The following is a 27465-nucleotide window of genomic DNA, read 5'->3' as shown; positions in this document are numbered from 1 at the left end:
ATAAATGTATAATTAATTTATATTAAAAGCAAAAGAAATGAATACTTAAAAATCATCTCCCAATTATTTTATTACATTTGCTATTATCTACGGTCTTAACATTATTATATCTTTTATATCCTGATGGTGGAAATGCCATATAATGGTATACTATGGAACATCTCTTCCAACCTGTATTCATTGGCATCATGAAAATCAGCCATGATGGAGTATTTTTCATGGAAATTAACAGACTGTAATTGGCATAATTTATTATTTTATTGATTGTCTAGACTTAAAGATATGATGGATAAATGTTAATATTTCAGGTTAAACTTAATAGCGCGTTTCATGTTTATAACTGTTACATTATGAATTATACAAAAAAACTGAGGAAATGTCCTTCTAGTTTTCAAGAATTATTAGTAGACTCAGCTAAGACGTGGCTTAGGTCATTAACAAACAAGAAAAGGTCTGGGGTGCCTGGATGGTTCAGTGGGTTAAGCCCCTGCCTTCAGCCAGGTCATGATCTCAGGGTCCTGGGATCGAGTCCCGCATCCAGCTCTCTGCTCAGTAGGGAGCCTGCTTCCTCTTCTCTCTCTCTCTCTGCCCACTTGTGATCTCTGTCAAATAAATAAACAAAATCTTAAAAAAAAAAAAAAGTTCTGACATGCATCTTCATCATCTCACTTTCTTCTTACTCATTAGCATAAAGAAAAATATCAGCTAACATGTATGTTAGAACTACACTCATTCATCAGTTACAACCACAATCAGGCTACAAATTTAAAAGTCTGGGAAAAAAACAAGCAAAGCATTCTGTAAGAACAAATTGGCTGTATTTACTTTAAACCATTAAAAAGCATTATATATTGTATTATTTTTAAAATTGTGTGCTACACAGGTTTTATATCTGTAAAATTAATACATAACTTTTGTAGGTATATTTATGCATGCATTCTTCCAATGATAGTTACTCCCATTTAGCAGCTTAACATTTTCTGTATTTAGATCTATCTACCTATCTATCTCCTTAAAGTGGGAATTGAGAAACCAATCTTTATATTCCAAAACAGTGCTTAAAGCCTCCTCGAATCATTTTAATTACAGCACATATTTTTATTTTCTTTTATCTTCTTAATGTTATAAATGATATTTATCACTAAAAACATGTGTAAGTTGCTATAATGCATTCCATTTCCTTTAGTAAAAGAAAGGAAAAAAAAAAACCTCTCTGTCAATCTGTTAATCTCTGAGTTACAGCCTACCTACTTCATCAATCTACTGGATGTCTGCGTTACTTTCTTTAGTGTTTTCCTGTCACTTCTCTCTCCCCTGCTTCAGATTTTTTCTTCCTTAATATCACAATTTTCTGTCAAAACCATAATATGATTGTGTAAATCCTCCCCTGTCTCCCTTTTAAAATAATGATGCGCCTTACTAGATTAAAAGAAGGAAATAAAACCAACAAAAATAATTTTAACAATTCAATATGACACAGTTAGAGGGGTTGGCGAATTTTTTCTGTAAGGGACAGGTAGTAAACATTATAAGTCTCGCCAGTCATATAAGCTAACGTCACAACTACTCAACTCTGCTGCTGTAGCATGACAGTAGTCACAGATAATACATAAAAGTATGAGTGTGGCTATGTTAAAATACAATTTTATTTACAAAAAGTAGCAGTGGGCCAGATTTACCCTAGGGTCATAGTTTACTGACCCAGGTACTAGACCATTGTCACCTGGTCCCAGCATGGTTAACCAGCTTTATATCACATCAATCCTTTCTGAGCCTATAAGTGTAGGAAATAGTTAAATTTAAGCCCATTGTTTCCTAAAACTGTCATATACTTTTCCATTTTGTTATTCTATACTATTTCATTTCCTTTATTCATCTCTGTTCTTGTACCTCTTTACTTTATGGTCATTTCCGGAGGGTTATTACTGAGTAAGAAATAAAAATCTGAAGTCCTCGTATATCGCACCAATTGGTCTCAGACTCCTCACTGAAACTAACCGAACTATGTCCTAAACTCATACTGCCAGATTGGTCCTAGAGGATAATGTCTTTTTGAGAGCCACAGCTTAGGGAAATAGTACACTGCAGCAAGTCTGAAATTCTGAAAATTTGGGTTGTAGATGATCATAGGTTTCATTGTCTAGTCGGAGAGTTGCAATTTACTCCTATTTCAGAATGCTGACAACTGTATGGGGGATTACCAAACTTATCCAACAGGAGGACATCATATGTAGATCCATACTTGCTTGTGTTTGGAAAATAAAAAAAAAATAAGGGATAGAAAAATAGCAATATTTTAATTAATTTAATCCAGCTGATAAGAGGAATTTGAAGGAAAATAACCAAAAATTAGATGTTTCCCCTCAGTAGTGTACCAAAAGAGGGGAAAGAAATAATAGAATTTATATAGCAGAGTCAGTAAATTTTTCCTGGTTGATGTGAAAATATGAAAAAAGGAATTACTTGATATATAATATAACAGAAATGAAATTAAGTAATAAATAATTTAAACCAGTTATTTTTATATAATGTGGATTATGAACCAAATAAATGGATCGGTTCAAGAAAAACCAGCATATGTGTGCCCGATAAAATACAATGGGCCTTAAAAAAAGTATCTGGCAAACATCAGATTGAAAATGAATTGTCCATTTTCAGGGTCAGCAAATCCAGATTTGCTCAACCTATCAAAATAAAAGATCTTCAGTTAGGAGCCCTCTAAAGAGTGGCCCAAGATTTTTAAGATTTTTAAATAGGTCCACAGCTCAAGCATAGGTTTGTAAAGTGACACATCTCCATCAATATCGAGAAAAAGAATAACGAGAGAAGAAACAGCTTAGTAAAAGTTACCAGACATACCTTCATAAAATTTGAGTTTTAAGTGAAAGACCCAGCACTATTCACGACTTTTTTTTTTTCCCTTGTTTCTAGTGGGCATTGCTGTCTGAGCATCCTTTTCAAGCAGAAAACAAAAGGAATAGAAATCACACGAATACAACCAAAAAAGAAAATTTACCTGTAAGGAATTATGAATATGTAAGTAATGATGAATAATGCTGAATTCTTATACTTTAGGGTTATAAACTGGTAAGAGGTAGCTGAGATTTCAAGATTTCAGTAGGTGTTATGCTAAGATGTTGGAATTGTTAGAATAAGTTGATTTCATATCACATCTGTTTAACTTGAAAACCTTTTTGAAACAACTTCAAAAATAAGTGCTAGCGTCAGAGTTTGGAGTTGAATTGAATCAATGTTGCACAGCTGTACTGATAGATTAATGCTAACACCAGCCTGCTCAAAATTTGTACACACACTCAGGTTTTTATGAAAATTAATTCCTAAAGTTGCTGTGTTTATCAACTTCCTGGCACAATGTCAACTGAGGACCCAGCTTAGTTCTTAAAGCATGAAATGCTAATTACGTCTTTTCCCCAACTTCAACAAAGGTGAAAAATATTGGCAGTTACCAACAGTTTTGCAAAATTTGATGTCTTAATGCAGCTTCACATATTTTAGAGTATTAGGCTAAAACTTTACATTGTTAATTTTTTATATTCCTATTGTGAGTTTGAAGGCATGACAGAGAAAATTTTTGAATAAAAACATTTATCACTGTAAATGATGCCAGATTAAAAGATGCATGATTTCAAAATTGTTTATAATTATCTCCTACCTAAATGGGCACATTTCTCATAGAGGCACTAATTGCAAAATAAGAAAAAATGTTGATACTATCATAAAAAAAAAAAAAACACAATAAAATGTTTAAGTTTTAAGAACCAATAGTTAGAAGCATCAGAAAAAGCATTCTTACTCTCCCTCTATATTAGCTTCCCAGGACTACCATAACAAAGTTGCACAAACTAGGTGGCTAAGAAATTTGTCTCATAGTTCTGGAGGCTAGAAGTTTGAAAACAAGGAGCAGGAGGACCACACGTCCTCCAAAATCTCCAGGGAAATCCTTCCTGGCTCTGGTGGTTTCCCAGCAGTCTTCAGCATTTCTTGGATTGTGAAGCATCACTTGGATTCACTGTCTTTACATGGCCTATCCCCTGTGTTTCTATCCACATGGGGCATTCTTTTTAGAATAGCAACGGTCATAACAGATTAAGGCCCCCAACACAGCACAACCCATCTATGACCTCATCTTAATTACATCTATAACAGACCTGTTTCCAAATAAGGTCACATTCTGAGGTGTTAGGGGTTAGTGCTTCAGTATATAATTTCTGGTGGGGGCTGTGGACACAGTTCAACCTATAACACCCTCCCATGGTAAAAAGAGGGAAAGACAGAAAAAGAAAAGCAGACATAAAGACCCAAGAAAAGAAGGTATTGGTTCATAACGTTCTCAGGGCTTCTTTGGTGTAATCTGAAACCCCCAGACACAGAGGGTAGAGAGAGCCCAGAAAAGGAGGTGGGCCACTCCAGGTTGGCAGGTGGCGGTTTCAATAAACAAATGTAACTTACAATGACACTTGCCTTGGGCAGCAGGTAGATCCTGACATCTATCTGCCCACCCATCTCAAGAGTCTGTATAGAGGCCTTAACTTAACTTAACTTAACTTGTCATGTACCCCATGTACAGACGTTCTCAACATCACAGCCTTAACTCCAGGCTGTGTCACTAGAGTGATCTCCAGGAGCAAGAAGACAAGTGGAATCCACATTCCAAGGACGGAAAGAGGAAGTGAGGGGCCTCTGAGTGCTGGACCCAGGTCACAGGTCAAGGGGCAGTCATCTTTCTGGTGACCTTCCCCAACTGGAACAAGGGAGGGAGAGGAAAGGAGGAGAGAAAAACAAGAGACCATCATAATTCAAACCACAAATGGCAAATTTTAGTCACCACGTAGAGTGATATATGGACTGATTCCAGAAAGGACGGATAGCTAGCTACCTACCTACACACACACACACACACACACACACACACATAGATTTAAACCTGTGTTATTGAACTATAATATATAAATATCTCCAAAGGAGGAAAATTAGCATTCCTTTATTGTTAAAGATGTATCAGCAAATGAGAGACATACAATCTGAGCCCTTCCTCATACTGAAGATCAGCAGATAAACAGAATAAAAATCATTGTAAATATGCTGTTTGGCAGCAGTCAGTCAGGAAAAATGCAAGGCCACAGAGGAAAGATGGAAAGAATAATTGGTAAACAACCACAGAAATACTACACCACACATTGGGCTTTACCGTGAATTCGGTCATATTTAGAGGAGGTAAGAGATCCGTGACCCAAGGCAGGACTTAGCCCAGAAGGCACACTGGATGTCATAACAATGTTTTCCGCAACACCGTATGAAAAACAACAAGAACAAGGAAGTTTCCTTTCCTGAACCACACTTTGACCCCACATTTTCTAAATAACTAGACAGAATTAAGGTAACTCCATTAAAAAATTAGTAATTCTAAAGAGAAAGTTTTGTGTGATAGTACAAAATTAGTTAAGGAAACAAAATTCTCTAATAATTGCTTCATGGGGGGAAAAAAGGACAGTGTGCTTCTTTATGAGTCCAGTGAAATTCAAGAAATCTGCTGTTTTTAAATAAACAACAAAATCACAAAATAACAGTAGTAGCTAACTCTACATGCCAAGAAATGACCTAAACTTATTGTTTAACCCTATGAAGCCAGTGTGATTATATCTGAATTTACAGATGAGGAAACCAAGAAGCAGAGAATGTGAGTAATTTGTGCAATCACACATCTAACAGGTGGGAGATCCAAGGTTCAAATTTGGGCAATGTAGGTCTGCAGTCTTTTGTCGGCACCATTAGGCGATTCTGTCTTTATGGATACCAAAATCAACTTTAAGAAAGAAACAGAATTCAAAAAATAAAGCTAATAATGAATACTACTTTAAAAACAGCACACAGAACTTAAATACAACTTTGAATTAAAAAAAAAAAGGCTGCACAAAACAGTGGCTTCCTTTGCTATAGCTTGTGGTCAGTATTTGCTATTTCATTCTGGGTATCTTAAGAGTAAAATATCTGTAAATCATACTCTTCAGTTCTAATATTGAGTTATTCTTATAACCTTAAAGCTTTGCCATGTTTTAAAAAGTAACTAATACAGGGGCTCCTGGGTGGCTCAGTCAGTTAAGTACCAGACTCTTGATTTGGGCTCGGGTCATGATCTCAGGGTCTTGAGATGGAGCCCCGCCTCCTACTTCGTACTTCCAGCTGGACGCGGAGCCTGCTTAAGATTCTCTGTCGCAGGGCGCCTGGGTGGCTTGGTTGGTAAGCGTCTGCCTTCAGCTCAGGTCATGATCCCACGGTGCTGGGATCGAGCCCCACATCGGACTCTCTGCTCGGCGGGGAGCCTACTTCTCCCTCTCCCTCTGCGGCTCCCCTGCTTGTGTTCCCTCTCTCGCTGTGTCTCTCTCTGTCAGATAAATAAATAAAATCTTAAAAAAAAAAAAAAAAAAGATTCTCTGTCTCCCTCTCCCTCCACTCCTCCCCCTCCCTCTCAAAAAAGAAAGTAACTAATACAAAGTACAGATGAGGAAGGGCATTTTAGGTGGACAGCCATGTGGTGCACAGAGAGAGGGAAACTCTCACTGAGGAGATTCCCTCTCCCTTAAACTTTAGAATGTAGAGAAGAGGTAAAGGAAAGAGGCATCACTACTAAATTCTAGATAGTCGGAGGCATCTCATTTCATGAGTTGCTCTCCTGGGATACAGGTCAGTTGAGATAATTACTGAGGTAGATTCCACACTGCCCCCTGGAGAGTATTTTCCTGGACCCTTCCGTGTTGCCCATCCTTCTCAAGGATGTGTCTCTTCGTTGCGCTGTCATAGTTGTTGACTCCTTTCTCAGACTCGTGGCAACATAACTGGCAATTCCAGTCTTCGTATTTGATCAACTACCAACTCTCCCTGTAGCTGGATTAGGAGGAAAAACAGTTTTTCTACAGAAGACTCCAAAAAGAATTATTTTCTTCATATAATAACAAAATTGGCTTCTAAGTATCTTCCTGAATCAGTTGCTGTAGAGGGATTACTAGTCATGGTGGCTGGAAAAGACTTTTTTTTTAAGATTTTATTTATTTATTTGACACACACACACACACACACAGAGGAAGAGAGAGAGAGAGATCACAAGTAGGCGCAGGGTGGGGGGGGAATCACGCTCCCTGCTGAGCAGAGAGCCTGATATGGGGCTCGATCCCAGGACCCTGAGACCACAACCTGAGCTGAAGGCAGAGGCTTCACCCACTGAGCCACCCAGGCACCGCTGGGAAAGATGTTTTAAAGAGTTTCTGCCACAGTATTTCCTGACACTTTAAGACTGAATTGTAATGTTAATGTTCAACAAAATATTTTAAGAAAGTGGAAAAAGAAAAACAAATATGCATAAATATACATATATACATACGTGTATATATACACAACAAACATACCTACACCAAGATAAAGCTGTATATATAGCTATAGTGATAGTTGTTAAAGCTGTAGTTGTTATATTTATAGCAGTCTTCAGTTCAGCAGCTGATCGTACAGCCATAGCCGATACTTCTAACTTCTAACTTCTCTCCCATTGCCCGTTCCCTGCTTTCTCTGCCGTCAGCCAGGACCTCAGCTGTTTGAGGTTCTTTATTTAATGAATTGACAGTAATTAATCTACTACCTCTCAAACAATGCATTCATTCGTCTTTGCCCTGATTTGTTAAACTGGAGCTGGATCCTGTAAACATTTCATCTTCCTCAGTTGGCAGAATGGCCAGCTCATAAACCTAATTAGTAGTGGGTGGGTAGGAACACTGCAGTATGGAAGTCTTCTCTTCCTCGTTGCAGGGAGCTCTCTCTTGCTTGCTCGTGTGAAACACGGCATCCGGTGGGTGGTACGTGCAACATCCTGTATTGTTCATTTCCCAGCCAGTGTCCACAATGACCTTGAAGGTGGTTCCTCGGTGAGTTCCGCAGGTACCCTTGATGGCGTCCCACTGAGTTTTACAGGCATGGGAACGGGATAAATTCCTGTGAGTTTTGGCAGAAGCTCTGTGACAACTTTCCAACAAAGTCTCAGCAAAATATCAAGGGCCAGTTTCTTAGTAAGTTCTCCCTGCATGCAGCAGGAAATTTCCTCTTTGCCAAGCTCAGCTTACGATCTCAATAAATTTTTCCATGGTTCCATGGACCACAGCCATACTTCCTTCGATGAGTTCTGAATTTCAGTCACGGAGGGGCTCTCCTGCAAATTTGTTTCATCCTTTTGTACTCTGCCTTAGTCTCAGAATAATGGCTGCTCTCTATATCTGCTATTTCTGTATTCCCAGGAGGTCTTTTAGGCCCTTAGCAGTTAATCCCTACTCGGAATTACCAGTTAATATTTATGTCAAATTTTCCCTATTTAAATTGTTGCATGATTTCTGTTTACTGACTGTACCTTGACTGGTATGGAACTTCTATCAGGAATGGTCCAAGGAAATATGTGTACAAAGATGAAATATTGGGATTGGTCAGTTGTGTTGTTAGTCTTCAATGCAATACCAAGTTCTTTGTAAATGGGAAATAGGACGGTAATAATTCATGGCATGCAGCAGCATCACAATTAATCAATCTATTACCTATGTTTGATTTTGATGAATTGCCTACTGAAGCAACTATCTTGGGATCTAAAGCAACTGCTGCATTTGACTATTATGACAGTGAGGTGATGACAGTGCCTATGGTGTGAAAGGGACCTCTTGAGTGCTCTGGGCTCTTACAAATAAAATTTTAAAGAATGACAAGCTCAGTTAATTGAACTCTCAGCTCAAGAACTGAGAACTGGGGAGTTCTGTGACAACCTTAAAAGAATCACCTATTACTTATTTATTTTTGTAACCACAGGGCTGACGTTTAAATGAAATGGAAATTTAAGTTGAGTGATTTGAAGTCAGATTCTCATCATGTTTCTTATATCAAAATTAGGACACTAAATGGGAAAGAATGTGATCCTAAAACTTTTTGGACCTAATGAAACTATTTGGATCTAAATGAAGCTAAAATTTTCATATTCCCCAAATACTCTGAGCCTTCATTGCTAGTAGAAATAGGTTGCCCTCCCACATTCAAGAATAGTAACCTACATCTTTTGGAAACCCTTGTGATATCACAACCTGAGATAGATACTTTGTAGGAGTAAGGCTATCTTCCTCTAGAACCACCACAACTACCCCTTGTTGCCACTAAACTCTTAGCTGGGTTAAGTCTCAGGCTATGCCTAGGGGTCAGGTATACAGGTATACACCATGACCTGGAAGGGAATAGCTTGTACATTAAAAGAATTAAAAGATGTGTATGCATATGTGTATGGTATATATAATATATATTTCATATATATAATATATATAACATATATATTATATATATTATATAATTATATAATATATAATAATATATAATTATATATTATATATAATATAAATATATAATATATAAATATATAATATATATTATAAATATTATAAATATTATATATTATATAATATATCACATATATTATATATAATAATATATCATTTATATATCATATATATGTATACATATATCATATATTATAATGTATATAATATATGATGTATATAAAATATATTTCATAAAATATATATAATTTATAAATATATATACACAGATATATGCATAAACATCTTGTAATTCTTATGTTTATATATATACAAATGTATACATATATGTAAATGTGTGTATACATATATACTTTTATATTTATATTCATCACACATGAAAAGAATGTAATATACACATATCATTGGAAACACTGGGAATATATGGGAGAGTAGATTCAGAGACTATTAGTGCAAAATATATATATATATACACACACATATATTTAGTAAATAATTATAATTAATCATATGATTAATAAAATTAATACGTATGCCATTAATAAAAATAATATATATTAATATGTTATATAATTAATAAAAGTGATATATATCACTAGATCAAGCCAATTTTATTAATTTGGGTACACTTCTTACGGAACACTGAATTAACGTGTTAGTTTGGACAACTGGAATTGCTTTTAATAGCTCCCCCGGTTTGAAGACTGAAACTTGAACTCAGTGGAGACCCGTGTTTAATGAGTCAATATGTCACAACTTTCCCAGCATGATATGCAAGAGGAAACCCAAATGTTTCAAGATTATGACTGTTGTGATGCATTCATCACATGCCACCTACACATCTATCTCTAAGCTACATCCTCCTAAAAGATGCCAAGACGTTACCTTCATTAAGGTGTTGAGAAATACATTACTGAGGGGATTCCTGCATCCTTGGAACGGCTTATGGGTTTCTCTCCTCTATAGGCCAAATATGGCTCTGGGGGATGCTATCATTGCGATGGGTTCTCTGATGTCAAGGAGGATGATGCGATCGTAGAACAACAAAGCCGCAATGTATCACTGCCAAAGACAAGATGAGAGCATCACCAAAAGAGGAAGCCGAGATATAATGATGATGAGAATGTCCCGGCCTACAGACATATTTGGTGATGGCTCCTTGATCACAGTGAGCCTAGGAATTTAATAGATGGGAAGCCTGCTCCCCATAACAGAATTATTGCTTGCTCCCTGTCACACACACACACACACACAAATCTCTGGGGTCTAAAGACTAAAGACCTTATTAAAGTTACCACAGCAGAGGATCATCCATATTGGCTCCCCTACCTGAATGGCAAAGGCTTGATGGAAGCAACTAGAATTTACCTGCCTACCAAGAGAATAATGTCACATTCCCATTAAACTCCCCAGGTTGGCCCGTTCATACGCTGATGATCTTCGATAACTGGCTGGGGACAACCGCGAACGTAATTAGACGATGAATTCAGTTGCGGCTGCTTCCCGACATGGAGTATATTTACTGGAGCAAACCAGCGTGGTCCCTGTTATTGAACGATTTGATCTAGCTAATGTATTTTTCACCATAAGCATTTCAAAGGACCACCAGAAGCAGTTGTCTTTATCTACTACCTGGGCCAACATTATGTCTTAACCCACATGAACCGTTTCCCAGTGAAACTCAGAAGTGTCATAGGGGGAGAGTTCCTGGGAAGCTCGGAGGGCAGCTTCCAGCCAGTTTCAGCGACGCCACCGCCAGCAGCTTTGCCCAGCGCGTCTCAGCATCACCAACGTGTAGCCACCCTGCTTGCCAGTGTAGCCTGTTCCCCATATTTGCCATTTCTCTCTTGGTTGGCATTTTTTACCCCTTAGTACTTAATCCCTTTTTATTAGTTAATAGTTATTTCTGTTACATGGTCAAAAGACTAGGGTTTTTTCCTTTTTTTTTTTTTTTTTTCTTTCTCGTCACTGACGTCTGACAGAGACAGTTTTTAAGTTCTGCTTCTTGGTCTTTGCTCCCCTGGGATTGCATCCATCAGGGAGCCCACCGCAATGGCCTCTCCTTAATTATAATAGGCCTACGCAGGAAAGCCAGGGAGAACTCTCCAAGGAGGCTGCCACTAATGTATTTCTCCATGTTTTATTGAAGAGAATGGCCTCTAGGACCTCTAGACATATTTAGTAGGTGGGGTGTGTATGCAGGTTACATATAAAAAAACCTATTCTAATTGGTTCCTTTTGCTACATTATGCCAGGGAAGTTCATATACTGCAACCTCATCAGTTTAGGCCAGGGTTGATTATACGTTTGAATGAACCAAAAAAATTCAGGAGTCCTTCCAGTTGTATAAGCTAACACATTAAATCTGGAATCTCTGATAAATGTACCTAAATTTAGGTGAGCCTTTTGTATGGTCGATCCTCTTTGGTCTAATACCCTTACAATCCACCCCCATTCATATTTTTCTGATTTGGGGGGGTATAATTTATAAAAATATTAAAATACTTTTGATGAGTAAGTGATTTCCTCCTGGTTAAACTCTGTACTTGTCCCCCCAGAGGGTAGGAAACTCATTCCCTAGTTACTGACCTGGTGTAAATAAAAGGTGCGTGGATGTGTCTAGAAGATAATTTCAAGCACAGAAAGGATGGTCTCCTCGGAAACTGGATGACAGACCGTCAGATTACATGATTATTAGCTGTGTCTGAATCCAGCCACATATATCTGAGCCTTGGTTCAGGCTTTTATTGCTTCCTACCAATGCTTTAACCTTCTTACATGAGAGAGGTGATGATGATATGAAAATTTATATGGTGATTATGTAACCTACACAATTTAATTCTGTGTTTGATTTTCAGCACTACTGACCTTGCAGCTATAAGAAATAAACAATTTTTAATGGCTGTCTTAGACATTTTCTTGTTATTTGACTATCAAGGAAATGAGAATTTAAAGACAGAAGCTTGTCACCTTCCTTTAAGCACTACACTGTACTCAGAAGAATCCATTCCATACAACAGTTTTTGTGACTGTAATTACCATCCAAATGGCCAACTTTAGTGGCAACTTGTCTCCCAAAACACTTACTTCAATAGACATATTTTTCATAATCAACCACAGGTGATGATATGATTAATTAAGATGCCAGTGATAAAAATGGATTGCTAGCATCCATTTTCCATTGTTGAAGAGATCAGCACTACATTCAAACTCAAGGACATGGCAAAATTGTAACAAAATCCCAACCTGGAGAGTCTATTTCCTGGAACTCCTTCTGCAACTCCTTAATTTCAGTATCATTCAAGGTCCAATCAGGAGACATAGAATGATCCTCTTGAACAGAGCAATTTTTTATAAGAAATTGTTAACTAGACATAAAATTGTTAATGAAATAACTGGAAAGTCAATGCGAGAACACTCAAGTATCAGACAGGTAGCAATTGAAGAAAGCAGCTGTCATACTTAGAACGGGAGGAATAAACACAAGAGGAGGGAATCATTGAAATTTGGAAACAGGTAAGGGAGGCTCTTTGGACCTGAAAACTAAGAGAATGTGCTCATGGCTATGAGTGATGTGTCTTGGATCCCAGAGCTAGGGCCTGCGGAGCTGGAACCCAGGGAACTTTCTGGATAGGGGGGAGGAGTCTTGACCACTGTTTTTGGCACCCCGGGATGGAGAGGGATTTGCAAAGAGACTGGTCTGTAAGTAATGGAAAAACTGAAACTGAATTCAGCCATCACTTCAGGAAGAAACTGCCTTTGCTGGGCTGAAGAAGCTAAACATGTGTGAGAACAGAAAGTACATAGGCTGACCCCAGGAAGCATGGGGAAGGGAACAAACCCTTCTTCCTTCAGTCTAAGGCCCTGTTGGAGAGACTGACAGGGAACAAGCTAGCAGAGCAGAAATGTGCTTTCTAAAGTCCCAACTCAAGCATCATAAAGCAGAGTTAGTTCGGTGAATTTGAAGCTGATAGGCAATCCTGGTATACCAGAAAAGAAAGCCTCTCTGCATGTCTGTTTCACATCAAATATAGTGTGTTTTTGGTGCGTTTTGTATGAAATAAGATACGTGTCCTTGTAGCGTGTGGGCTTTAGAGTTGCGTCCATGTGTGTCCTTTTAATTGGAATGCATGAGAGTATATTTGTAAAAAAAAGAAAGAAGAAAGAAAAGAAAGGAAAAGGGGAAAAAAGGCATATTCATGTTATAGCTATGGATTTTTGTTTACAGGTAAACAAAACTGATTCCAGACAACTTAAGCAAAAAGAAAATTATTGGATAGATGTAGAATAGCACATAACTTGAAAAACTTAACAATCAAGTTTAGAGAGGGAAAAACCAAGAACTTCCTGCCAAAATTACAGATGGAACGAAACAGATACAAATGATAAAACATGATAATTGTTTTATAAGTTTCACGATTACTTTATAAAGGCTGGCAGAAATGACAATCAGAAGTTCATACTTCTGTACTGCAAAAACATATTCAGTAAAACTGCCATTTTCTTGGTACACTCAACTTGGAAGAATGAATACTTATTTTGGGAATATATGTATATTTTATATATCACTTACTGTAGGATTTAATGTTGATCAGTTTATTTTATTAACCATATTGGCTGATATAGGGTAGTTAGGACAGAGTAAATCTTACCAAAGTTAAGGATTATTGTTAGTACATTCATTTCTTGGTTCTTATCTATTACCCAATATGATATAATTTGAAATAGTACCTATTATTAATCTTTTGGTATCAATTACACATTTTTCAAGCAGTGTTTGTAAGAAATTTTAAGAACTAAATTAGTCTAGCATATTTTTTGTGCTTGACCACAAATTCTACTAATTTAATTTTTTCCTACAAGACACACAATGAATTTGATATAAAAATGGGTAGGAAATTTAAAGTGAAATATACAATTTTAATTTTTTAAAATATTTTATTTAATTATTCCAGAGAGAACATTAGTTGGGCAAGGAGCAGAGTGAGAAGCAGACTCCCCTCTGAGCAGGGAGCGCGAGGACATGGGGCTCAATCACAGGACCCCAGGATCATGAACTGAGCTGAAGGCAGACACTTAACCAACTGAGCCACTAAGGCACTCCTATAGTTTTAATTTAAAAGGAAGAATTAGTCACACATTTAACTATGTTTTTGGTCAGTGAGAAAGAAACTTGAATAAGGTGTTTTGGCACATCATCCCAAAGTTATTAGGGGATATGAAAATTTGTTTTCTCATCTCCAAATGAAATAGAGGTGAAGGGCAAAATCAAGAAAAAAGAGATAATCAATATATACTTGCCCTCATAAAAATATTAAACATTAATTCAATGGCTAATTGTTCAAGAGAAATTTTAAATTCACTAATTTTTCAAAAGCAAGTAAGAAGAATATATAAGATAGTGCTAAAGTCAGATCAATATGACCAATTACTATAATTTTGCCTTACTTTCGTCATGCCTTAAGCTGCATTTTACATTATCAATTTAACTGTAAATAAATAGAAAACGCACTGAAATTTTAGAGTACATTTCGAGGCTAAGGAGGATGTTTCCAAAGTAGGACTATCCCTTTTCATAAAAGCTTTAATGAATATATTGGCAATAAAACCACTGCTGCAGAGTTCAAAATTATCTGTGACAGTTTCAGAAAATGGTTGCTCTGCGTTTTTATTTAATTCATAATACTGATAAGAAGTGTGATTTAATATGTTATTGCAAGTTTGGGAAGGGATGTAATAGTTTGATTCTTATGAAATTCATTTTATGAAGCTAGGTATTTTTATCACATTAATGAAATCATTAATTATGTATTTCTAGAGAAAGAAGATAGGGAGGTATATAACATGGACTATCACCTCAGTAGCAAATTTCTAAGTTGGGGCACCAGTCTTGATTTAATTTCCTTTGTCTGTAACTTCCATTTCCCAACAATAAAGGTCAGGATGAGGATAGGGCTAAAGAATTAGAAAACCAATGACATATTTTAAATGTGAATAAAGATATTTTTCCAGTTTGAAGTGTACAATGAACTACACAGTATGTTTCCTGATTTTTAAAACTATCTTACTGAATACAAAGAGAGGACTATTTATGTCAAATCATATGTTTTATCATTTGTTTTATACAGTAGATATATCAAAGACAAGGTTAGAAGCAGGCACCTAGCAGTTAAATTATATTTTATCTCTATCGAACATAGTCATAGGCTTCCATGTGTATAAGAATCGTTTCTGGTCCAAATTACTCTACCATTTTTAATAAAATATGGCCTAGAGGGGTAAGATGGCATAATTGCAGTCACATGACTACATATTAAAAGAAAAAGGTGATAAAAACATAAATTTTCATTCCAATGTATTTAAGAATTATTCTGTGTTAAATACTGTTTTATTTGTAGCAGGGCTACAGAAGAAAAAAAAAACTGACTCTACTACTTCAGCTTTTTCTTTCTCAAGGAGAGTAAAATGTAAAATAAATGCATACACGCATAGTGAAATTAAAAAATATTAAAATAAAACAAAAGGCAACCAACCAAGTAGTAGGAGAAGTGAAGTTAAATTAGGGCATAGAATTGGTACCTATCTGAAACTACAGAATTGGGTAGGGTTAGGGGAGGATACACGGAAAGGTTATCCTGAAGTAGATTACCCCCAGTACTACTGAATGAATGAGAAGAATGTATTATCACAGAATACAATGAAAATTAATTTCAAGGAGAACAATGTTCAAAGTTATGAAGGCAAGTGGATACTGCATTTGGATTTTACTCATAATACACAACATCAGGGGTCTTTTGTCTGATTTATTCACTGATGTGTCTAAGTGTTTGAAATAGTCTCTGGCACATATTAGGTGTCCAGTAAATATTTGTTGATTGAATAAATAATCCACAAAGGAGGAAACATAAGCAAGTTGACAAAGAAGAGATACTTCTGGAATGATGACGCTGTTATAATTTATTAGGAAAATAATGAGACGTCACAGAAGAAACTGAAAAAATAGAAATGGTAAGCTGAGGGTGGTATTTTAGAAAATTTGCTTTAACAGCTAGATGAAACATAGAATCAACAGTTGACGTGAAATGAAAATTAAATAATAAAATAAAAATAAATAATAAAATTAAAATAAAATGAAATTAAATAATAAAAAATAATAAAATAAAAATAATAAAAAACAAAATAATAAAATAAAAAAATAAAATTAAAATTAAAAAATATTACCAATTAGGATTCTATTGTAATATTGAAGAATGGGATTGATAGTGGCAGTAGAACTGGAAATTAGTGCAAAATATGACAAGCAGAGCCTAAGGGTTTTGTGTCTAAGGGTATGAAGTGAGCTAGCAGGGAGGCAGGCTGGTTTGTGGGCTTGAGAAAGTAATAAGTGTTTTGAGAAAGGTAATTAATGTTTTCATTTAATTAAATGGATATGATATGAGGAATCATGGTTTTGGTAGAAAAATGGTTTATTACACCTGGACACGCTAAATTTGAGAGACCCTTTGTATACCTACATGAGAATGCCCTTGAGGTTGCTGCATACAATGACCTCTATCTCAAGAAAAACAACACATTGGATATTTTAGATTTGATGATACTAGTATATGATGCTGAAAACATGAAAATGAATGATGTAGGGCTGTTATACTGCCATTCCACTCTCCCAGCATTTCTGCTTCCTCCTCGATAGGGAACACGTCTGCATACAATTCAAATTGTCAGCACACGTTCCTTCCTAGCTCTTTACTATTCAGAAATGCAGACCTCCATTAGTCCATGTTTACTGTTGGGTGGGGTTACAGTCCTTCAAATTAGAATCCATACAAGATGTCCCATTGTGCTCTTCCTTTTCTTGATGTTGTGGCCAAGACTTTTAGGTAGGCCCAAGCCACACAGGTGAGTCAAAAAAATTCCTACCTAGTCACCAAGAGCTTGACGAGATGTTAATAAATCAACATTATATTTACCGTTATACTATCTAACACTTAAACCTCCCATAGGTAGAGTCAGATTAAACGTTCATGAGAAAGAAGTAAGAACAAAAGGCAACTTGTCCTAGATTTCTAATAGATAAAAGTCACCAATGAGAAAATACAGAATAGAAATATTGCATAGTGGACCCAAATTCTGAGTTTTGAATCCAAAAGACAGAAGGAGAGGGAGCCACAGACTTTGGAGTTCTCAAGGTAATAGACTGATCAGTCCTTTATCACTGTGACACACGCAACCTCAATAATGCAATTTGTCTTCAGACCATCAAGGGTGTTTATCCTTTTTTATGATAGGTCATATCTTTGTTTATTAAGTTTTTTTTTCAAGATTTTATTTATTTGACAGATAGAGATCACAAGTAGGCAGAGAGGCAGGCGGGGGGGTGGGGGAAGCAGGCTCCCCGTTGAGCAGAGAGCCCGATGCAGGGCTCGATCCCAGGACCCCAGGACCATGACCTGAGCCGAAGGCAGAGGCTTTAACCCACTGAGCCACCCAGGCGCCCCTGTTTATTAAGTTTTAATTTAAATTCCAGTTAGATAACATAGAGCGTATGTCATATCTTTGTTCATACCCATAGGAAACTCAGATTTTCCAGGCCATCTCTTATAATCTAAAATGGCTCATATCCATGATCTTTTTTGATCTTAATTCACACCCTTATTGGCTTCTAAAGGGTGTTTACTGTGAGTCATCAGCAAAATCATCTATCTCTTCAATCTCTTCCAGAACATATGCTCACCTTCTTATTTTGACGTATACATGGCTTTCCCTTGAGGCTTAAAAAATTAAGTAACTTTTTTATGTGTACATGGCAAAAGCTGAATTTGACTTTCAGACCCAAACTTGCTGCCTCCAGAGTGAGCCCAGAGCTATGCCTTAACCACCTCTTTCCTCAGGGATCATTTCTTAACTTCCTAACACCATTTAGATTACAGTGTATGTCAGTGCCTTGAAGGAAAAAAGGAACAAATATATAGTAAAACCTAACATTTTTCTTTCTTAATTTTCATTTCAAAATACCACACATGAATCTCAATACATAATGTTTAAAAACAGGTATTTCATATTCTACCCCCCATCTTAGTCTAAGTAATTCACGCCACGCAGTCATTCAAGCTAAGGAATTATAGTTCATTTGACTCTCCCTCTTCACTCATCTCTCCACATTAACTAAGTGGAGTCTACCGAAAACATGTTTCTTAAAACCTCCCCTCACTATTAGCTCAAAGTTATTCTCTAGATTTTGGTGCTTCAGCTTTCACCCGAGTCTCTTGCAACACCCTTCCCACTCATCCTTGACATGGCCAGAATGAACCCAGCTTATGTACTTTTTTAATGCATTTGGCCATAGGGTTCTAATTTTTGCTACTGACATACTCTGCTAGAAAGTTTGAGTTTCAACATCACATTTATGAAAGGTCACATTGCAGTGCTGGTTGTCCCGCGGTAGCCCGCTCTCGGTGTCATGGAGTAACTCAGGAGGGCTGAACCTCGTGCTTTATGCCATCCACCTCTTGACTGAATGCTTCCCTGTCACTTGTGCAGGATGACATGCCACGTGACATGCTCGGTGCCCACATGCATGCGTTCTGCTAGACTGAGCGGCTTACACAGTTGGGATCGGAGGTAGGCAGGGTGCTGCTGGATTTTACATCCCCGCCCACTGCCGTCTGCTCCAAGCTTGTGTGGTGGAGGGTCCCACTGCTGCCAAGTGGCTTAATCTGCCCAGCGGCTACCACAGAGGTCTGATGACGTAACTTGAAAGTGTACGGCAGTTAACGTCCGGTCGGAACGCTCTGAACAAGAAGGTCCAGGGGAGAGTAAGGAGCTGGCTGATCTTTTTGTTTGTTTGTTTGTTTTTTCCTTTCTCCTCTCTAAGAACCGGTGTCAAGACTCTGTATTTTAATGTGGATTTTGACATAAAAGTTAAGATTTTCTTCTTTTCTTAGACAGAAATGTGATCAAAAGTTGACCCAGTCATGCTCAAGGGTAGTCTCTAGAAGAGCCTTAGGAGTCCTCGCCAGGATGGTGGCAAAAATCAAAAGCAAAATCTGACCGCTGATGCTCAGGAAAAGTAAATAAGGGATATATTACAGTTTTCTCTACTATACTCCCAGCAGTGCGTATAACCACAAAAATTTCATGTCTCGCCACCATAGCTGTAGGTCAGCATGACACGATGGTGTGTGTATGTATATTTGTATGTGTGTGTATATTTCTATCCATAACATTACTCCAGAAAAGTGTTTCAAAAGACACCATTTCGTAGATTCGCCACTAATCCGTTTCACAGAGTTGCAGTGTTGCATCCTCAGAGTCTCTGAATTTATGTCATGGAGAAACACAGCCCTGAGTATCGCCACATTTTTTTGCTTACCAGAAAATTATTTGCAGGATGGTGTACTTCAGACACTATTTCAAAATACAGACACCTGAATACATCAGCTAAAGGAGAAAATCAATACAGATGACCACCGCTGTATGCTTTGTTTGAGTCATCAAAAGTTTTCCTAGAGATTTCTTTATGCAAATATATTTCACTTGATTTTATCTTCTCCCTGTTCCAAGATCATACCACAGTTTATCATGTTAACTTGCAGTTTTGCTGTTGGAGGAGTACATAGCTAGAATAATTACATTTCATAGATGACTGAATATAAAATAGTAACCTTTTCACATTAAATGAATGTATTAAAATTGAATACTCCATGATGAGATGTGCACCAAATCTACATTAGAAAAAAATAATTGAGCTCACAAAGAAATCCAAGATGAGAAGAGAAAAATTAAGAGCTGCTTTTAGGGGAGGGGTGCCAGATGTATGGCACTTCTTTATAATGCAAAGGGTGGAACTGGCAGTTATCCAGGCATATGGGGGTAAAACAGACAATAATTTACATAAGTACATTCAGGTAGTAGTCAGAGATGAAGTTATTTGCTTTGAAGAAAGTTTTCATTTCCAAGGAGGAATTGAAGTTTCATGAGAGGCCAAGAGGACAAAAAGAAAAAGTTGCTCTATTAGAAGGCAGGGAAGAAGAAAAAAAAAGAGAATATCAGATGCCTGGAAGTTTAATTTTATTTTACTAAGCTCTGCTTCTCTTGTCTTTAACTGTGGATATCTTCCAGCAGCATAAGTATACAGCTTATTATTGTACTTCTGTTATATATCTGTGTACTCCTTATCAGACAGCTCATTAAATGTGACAGCTTCATTTAATAGAGAAAATTCACAAATCTGCTGGACTGCATTTTCAATTGAAGAACCATCTGTTGTGACCTGGAGATCCACTGTCATTCTGAACTCAACATAAGTGAAAACAAACTCAAATTATTTTCTCACAAATTCTCTTTCAGACTTTGTTATTTCTGTCATCCGTCACTACTTTCCTTCCATTTATCTAATTCGGAAAAATTAGTAATATTCACGGACACAGCATCTAATGCTCCCCCCCCCATTAATAATGGAAGTTTATGAGTCCATTCTCATTCCACGTGCATCTACCCATTTCCTCTCCCCCAGGCCTGCTGCTGCAGTCCTATTAGAATCACAGCTTCATATGAGGGCTTTTGAATCACATTGGAAAAGACTTGATATCATTGTCGTTACATAAGTTCTGCAATTAAATAGACCTAGTACAAAAAGTGAAGCATTTGGTCAGTGTGTTGGCCTAGCAAAGTCCCTTAACATGTCAAGTCACTATATGCTCACCTGTACAGTACATTAAAGATAAAACAATGAATTCTCCAGTTTGCAGTGTTTAAACACCGCTTTCATAGAAGGCCACATTCTCATGGTGCTCTGCCTACTTGTCTGGAAGCAACATGTTTTTTTTTTTAAGATTTTTATTTATTTACTTGACAGAGAGATAGAGAGCACAAATAGGCAGAGCAGCAGGCAGAGGAAAAAGGAGAAGCAGTGTCCCCACCGAGCAGGGAGCCTGAGATGAGATCATGACCTAGGATCATGACCTGAGCCCAAGGCAGGTGCTTAACCAACTGAGCCACCCAGGTGCCCCAATATGTTTTTTAATATGTTTTTTAATCAGCTTTTGACATTTGAAAATGTCAATTAAATTTCCTAATATTGGAATGCAGGTTTTGGGGAAAAAATAAATGAGATTTAATATTAAATCTTTTACCTAAGAAGAGAGAGTTTCCCTTGTTTTCTAGAACTTATGCAAATTGCAGGGATTTTTTTTCTTAAAGACACTTAACTCAGTTCCAAATCTTTTTGTTTATTTTGTTTTTTTTTTTTTTATTTTGGGGGGTTTTGGGGTTTTTTTATTTTTTAATTTTTTTTTTTTGTTTGTGTATTTTGGTTTTGGTTTGTTTGTTTCTATTAAATTGCTTGACCTGAGCGCCTGAGTGGCTCAGTGGGTTAAAGCCTCTGCTTTCGGCTCGGGTCATGATCCCAGGGTCCTGGGATCGAGCCCCGCATCGGGCTCTCTGCTCCGCAGGGAGCCTGCTTCCTCCTCTCTCTCTGCCTGCCTATTTGCCTAGTTGTGATTTCTCTCTGTCAAATAAATAAAATATTTTTTAAAAAAAATTGCTTGACCTGTGTCTTGTTCTTATAGCCCAAAAGTAACTTGAACTTGCCCAGGAATTCTTTAAAAGAAAAAAAAAAAGCAAAACTCTGCTGACAGAAAACAAGTAATTATTTACTTAAAATCTTAATATAGACATTATTTAACATTTTATTCTACCAAAATTTTCAGAAGCAACTTTATCAAATTTATCCTTTTCCTTTCTCTTTCTCTCAAAAACAAAACAAAACAAAACAAAAACAACAAAAAAAATAAAAACCAGCCATAGGTCCAAGGAATCTCTAAATTAAAGAATTAGGATAGAACTAGGTATTAAGTAGAAAGCCCAGATATGGACCCTCAACTTTATGGTCAACTAATCTTTGACAAAGCAGGAAAAAGTATACAGTGGAAAAAAGAGAGTCTCTTCAATAAATGGTGCTGGGAAAATGGACATCTATGAGTAGAAGAATGAAACTCAAACATTCTCTCACACCATATACAAAGATAAACTTGAAATGGATAAAAGACCTCAGCGTGAGGCAGGAATCCATCAGAATCCTAGAGGAGAACATAGGCAGTAACCTTTTCAACATTGGCCATAGCAACTTTTTTCAAGGTATATCTCCAAAGGCAAATGAAACAAAAGCAAAAATGAATTTTGGGACATCATAAAGATCAAAAACTTCTGCACAGCAAAGAAAACAGTCAACAAAACAAAGAGGCAACCCACAGAATGGGAGAAGGTATTCACAAATGACAGTACAAAGGGCTGATATCCAAGATCTATAAAGAACTCCTCAAACTCAACACGCACAAAACAGATAATCATGTCAAAAAATGGGCAGAAGACATGAACAGACACTTCTCCAATGAAGACATACAAATGGCTAACAGAAACATGAAAAAATGTTCATTATCACTAGCCATCAGGGAGATTCAAATCAAAACCCCATTGAGATACCAACTTACACCAGTTACAATGGTCAAAATTAACAAGACAGTAAACAACATGTGTTAGAGAGGATGTGAAGAAAGGGGAACCGTCTTACACTGTGGTGGGAATGCAAGTTGGTGCAACCACTTTGGGAAACAGTGTGGAAATTCCTTAAGAAATTAAAAATAGAGCTTCCCTATGGCCCTGCAATTGCACTACTGGGTATTTACTCCAAAGACACAGATGTAGTGAAAAGAAGGGCCATCTGTACCCCAATGTTCATAGCAGCAATGGCCACAGTCGCCAAACTATGGAAAGAACCAAGATGCCCTTCGACAGAGGAATGGATAAAGAAGATGTGGTCCATATATACTATGGAGTATTACGCCTCCATCAGAAAGGGTGAATCCCCAACTTTTGTATCAACATGAACGGGACTGGAAGAGATTATGCTGAGTGAAATAAGTCAAGCAGAGAGAGTCAATTATCATATGGTTTTGCTTATTTGTGGAGCATAAGGAATGACATGGAGGACATGGGGAGATGGAGACGAGAAGGGATTTGGAAGAAATTGGAGGGGGAGACAAACCATGAGATTGTGGACTCTGAGGAACTAACAGAGGGTTTTGGAGGGGAGGGAGTTGGGTGGTTGGGTGAGCCTGGTGGTGGGTATTATGGAGGACACTTATTGCATGGAGCACTGGGTGTGGTGCATGAACAATGAATTCTGGAACACTGAAAAGAAATTTAAAAAATAAATTTAAAAAAAAAGAACTAGGCATTTAAAGTGAAATTTAGAGCAACTGTAGGTGTAAGGTGATTTCAGGTAAGGAGAGCAGAAATTGTGTTCAGCTCCTGAGAAAACAATGTCAGGAATAATTAATAGAGCCAGATTTTCTCCTCATTGCAGCCAGTCAAGGCAATCTTCTCCCAATTTACTGACACTATACTCCTACCAGCCAAAAATTTTAAGCATATACTCTCAAAATATAGTTTTCTTATTTATTCTCAAGATGTTAAGAAACAGAATGTATATGTTTGTATATGTATCAAATATAAATGCACAGAAATTGAAATTAAAAGGAGATTAAACAGAATATAGGTAAAACCCAATATTTTAGTCCCACATTATAAATGCCTCCTGGGGTGCCTACATTTCCTCTGAAAGCACTCAATTAGGGTCAAAGACTTGCAAACAAAATGTCAGCCTAAGAAAGGTTTCTAATAAAATCATATAGAAAGGAAAAGTTTTCCAGAAATAAGCTTTCTTATCTTCTCTAAGGATGTAGAAATAATTGGGGTAGAATGGATAATCACATAGACTGACTGAATTCATGATTTAGGTAATTATTATTGTAGGGAATCAATAACAGTAGGGAAGATGGATGGGTAGGACAAACTGGAATTGATATGCCAGGTGATCTATATATCTCTCATCATTGGACAGCTTGACCTGTACCTTAGATGTCATCTATTCTCCTTAATAATTATATATGATATGAATTAAAAAACACAGATATCTAAAGTAAAATGGAGGAAATAATTCTGGTTTGAAGAAAAGCAATCTTACTTAAAAAATTGTTACTTTCAAGCAGTTTACAATATTTATCACAGTCTCTCATCAAAATTATCAACTGGCCAAGAAAAAATGTGGGAGGTGTTTAATAAGCTTAGCATAGATATCTTATTATTGATTAAAAATCATGTAATAAAATTATTCACTATATAAAAATGAAAAGCAAAATATAGAAGGTGGATGATACTAGTAATTTAACAAAGGCAGTACATGTACTAATAACTTGTAACTCTCTGTAATTATAAATTACATATTTCTGTACTTATACTACCTATAAGTGAATATAGGTAAACATACTTAGGAATACATTTTCCATATTTTCTTTAAATGTCAATTTGCTACATTACTTTGAATTAAAATCATAAATCACCATAGTATGTATACTGCATGAAAATGACTTAAAGTTCAATTTTTGAATTGCCTCCTCAGCATGAAAATAAGATTTCAAAAATGTTAGTGCTTTGGGCACCTGGGTGGCTCCGTCGGTTAAGCATCTGACTTCAGCTCAGGCCACTATTTTGGAGTCTTGGGATCAAGTCTTGCATCAGGCTCCCCACTCAACTGGGAGTCTACCTCTCCCCCTGCTCCTCCCTGTGCTCATGCTCTCTCTCTCTCTCTCTCAAATGAATAAATAAAAGCTTAAAAAAAATAGTTAATGCTTGAGTGCTGTTTAAAAAAATTAGAAAAGAAAAAACTGTCCTTAATGGGGCACCTGGGTGGCCCAGTCAGTTGAGGGGCTGACTGTTGGTTTCCACTCAGATTTTGACCTCAGAGCCCCACATTGGGCTCCACACACAGCGTGGAGTCTGCTTGAGATTCTATCTCCCTTCCTCCCCCCCGCCCCCTCCCCCAGCTCAAATGCACAAACTCCTCTCTCTCTCTCTCTCTCTCTCTCTCTCTCTCTCTCTCTGTGTTAAATAAATAAATAAATATCTTTTAAAAAAAATTGTCCTTAATGATTTTTTAAACAATCAGTATTGTTTTGAAATAACGTACTTTTTATATGCCTATGACAGATCAGTAAAGTCAATAGTAGTCACATCTGGACCCATATAAGATTTTATCCACTTGCATTTTTTAACTTGTTGATTAAAGAAAAATTGGTCTAATCATAATCTTTGATTCATTCCTGCTTTGACAGTGTTTTACTCACTGATTTCACTTCTACTACTATGATTTGAATGAAATGTATTAAATGTTGCAGAAAATAACTACTGTCTGCAAATTTTATTCAGGAATATGATTTTATTCACAACCTCAAACTAAATGTAAAGAAAGCAGAAGTTGATGCAAAAGTGATATTTTTCCACTCTATCAAAGTTTTTCTAAATTAAAAAAAAAAGAAAAAAGAGCAACCCTTTTCCCAGCATTCAAAATGTCTGTTATAGAGACAAAATTGGAAATATAGTGAGCCTGATACTGGCATAGTTTGAGCGAAAGTTATGATCTCACAAATATAATATACATTTCTTTACCTCCTGGGGAATTTTCTGTCTAAAAGAGTAGACCAATATCATGAGGGATATTTGGGTTAAGTTTGGGCTGTATATGTAAAATCCTGTCACAGGGAAATAATAAAAGTGTGTATGACATGCTAAACATTGTAGAATTTAGGAGATTTAACTACCAACATAAATGAGTATTTGCGTTGAATATATAAATATTTGATTTTCAGAAATATCATAGGGGGGAAAAAGTAGTGTAGCTTTATACAACATCCACTTCTCTCCCTTTAAAATTTTCCATAAAAATATTGCAAAAGATTTAAAACATCTTATAAAAATCTGTCCCAATTTTAAAAGTGAGTATTTCTGTCTGAAATATGGCATATTGTATTAGTTTTCTATTGCTTCTGTAACAAATGACCACACGTTCGTGACTTAAAGCCACAGTTTAGTGATTTACAATAACACAAATTTATTGTTTATGGTTCTAGAACTTGGAAGTCTGACAAAGGTCTCACTGAACTAATATTAAGGTGTTGGTAGTCTCTAGGAGGGAATCCATTCCCTTACCTTTTTTAGTTTTTAGAAGCCATCCACATTCCTTGGCTCATAGGACCCTTACTTACTCCATGTCTGAGGCCAGCATAGTCAATTCATTCTGACTTTTCCTTCTGTGGTCACATCTCTTTCTGACTCTATCCAGGAAAAGTTTTCTGCTTTAAAGGACTCAAGTGATTTGTAGGCCCTCTCAGATAATCCAGGATAATCTTTCTATCTCAAGGTCCTTAACCTTTATCACATCTGCAAAATCTCTTTTGCCATGTAAAGTAACATTCATAGTTTCCACCTCTAGGGATCTGATATTAATATCTTGGGCAGAGGTAGGTATTACTCTGCCTATCACACAGATGTTTAAAGCATTACAGTTTTTTATATGCATGCTTTGGAAATATTATCTGTCAAAGAGTGGTATCTAAAAGAAAAATAAAGTCTTGGTAGCTCTACAGGTATAAATATATGCATGTTTTTTGTGCCTTGAAGGTTGAGCTAGAATTTAACAAAGATATATGCCTAATATATGAATTAAACAAAAAAATAATTAATTATATGGTTTTTTCTAAGCTCATGCTCTCACTGCTACCAACTTTAGATTACAATTGGAGGACAAATATATCATCTAAATTAATTTAATTTTTTTTACCTCTTAAATTATTTTCATTTTCTCCTCAACCCATTCATTTAATACAATTTCTTTTGAACAACATTAATGACTATAAACACGAAAGCCTTATTTGGTTTTATAAATGAAGCAAAACAAATATAAATAACCTATCGTACTTGAAAGGATTTTCTCTTCTTAATTGAAAACAAACGGAACCTAAGCTAAATTAAATGAATGTTTAATCTTTCATTCCCAACACAAAGGTTATTAGTTGGTGCAAGTGTGTACATAGTTATAAACAGAAGAAACAAGCAGTTGATTGCTTTAAGTTTGGAAAAGTCTAAGCTTAACAATTTGAAATGTCAATAAGAAAAAATAAAGAATTGCATTTTAAGCAGTTCAGAATATTTTTAAATGAATTTCTCAGTGTCTGCTTATGACTGTGTGGGTTTAGTAAAGAAT

This window comes from Martes martes, assembly GCF_963455335.1.
Source record: "Martes martes genome assembly, chromosome: 3".
Lineage (NCBI taxonomy): Eukaryota > Metazoa > Chordata > Mammalia > Carnivora > Mustelidae > Martes > Martes martes.
Note: the sequence above shows the minus strand (reverse complement) of the source record.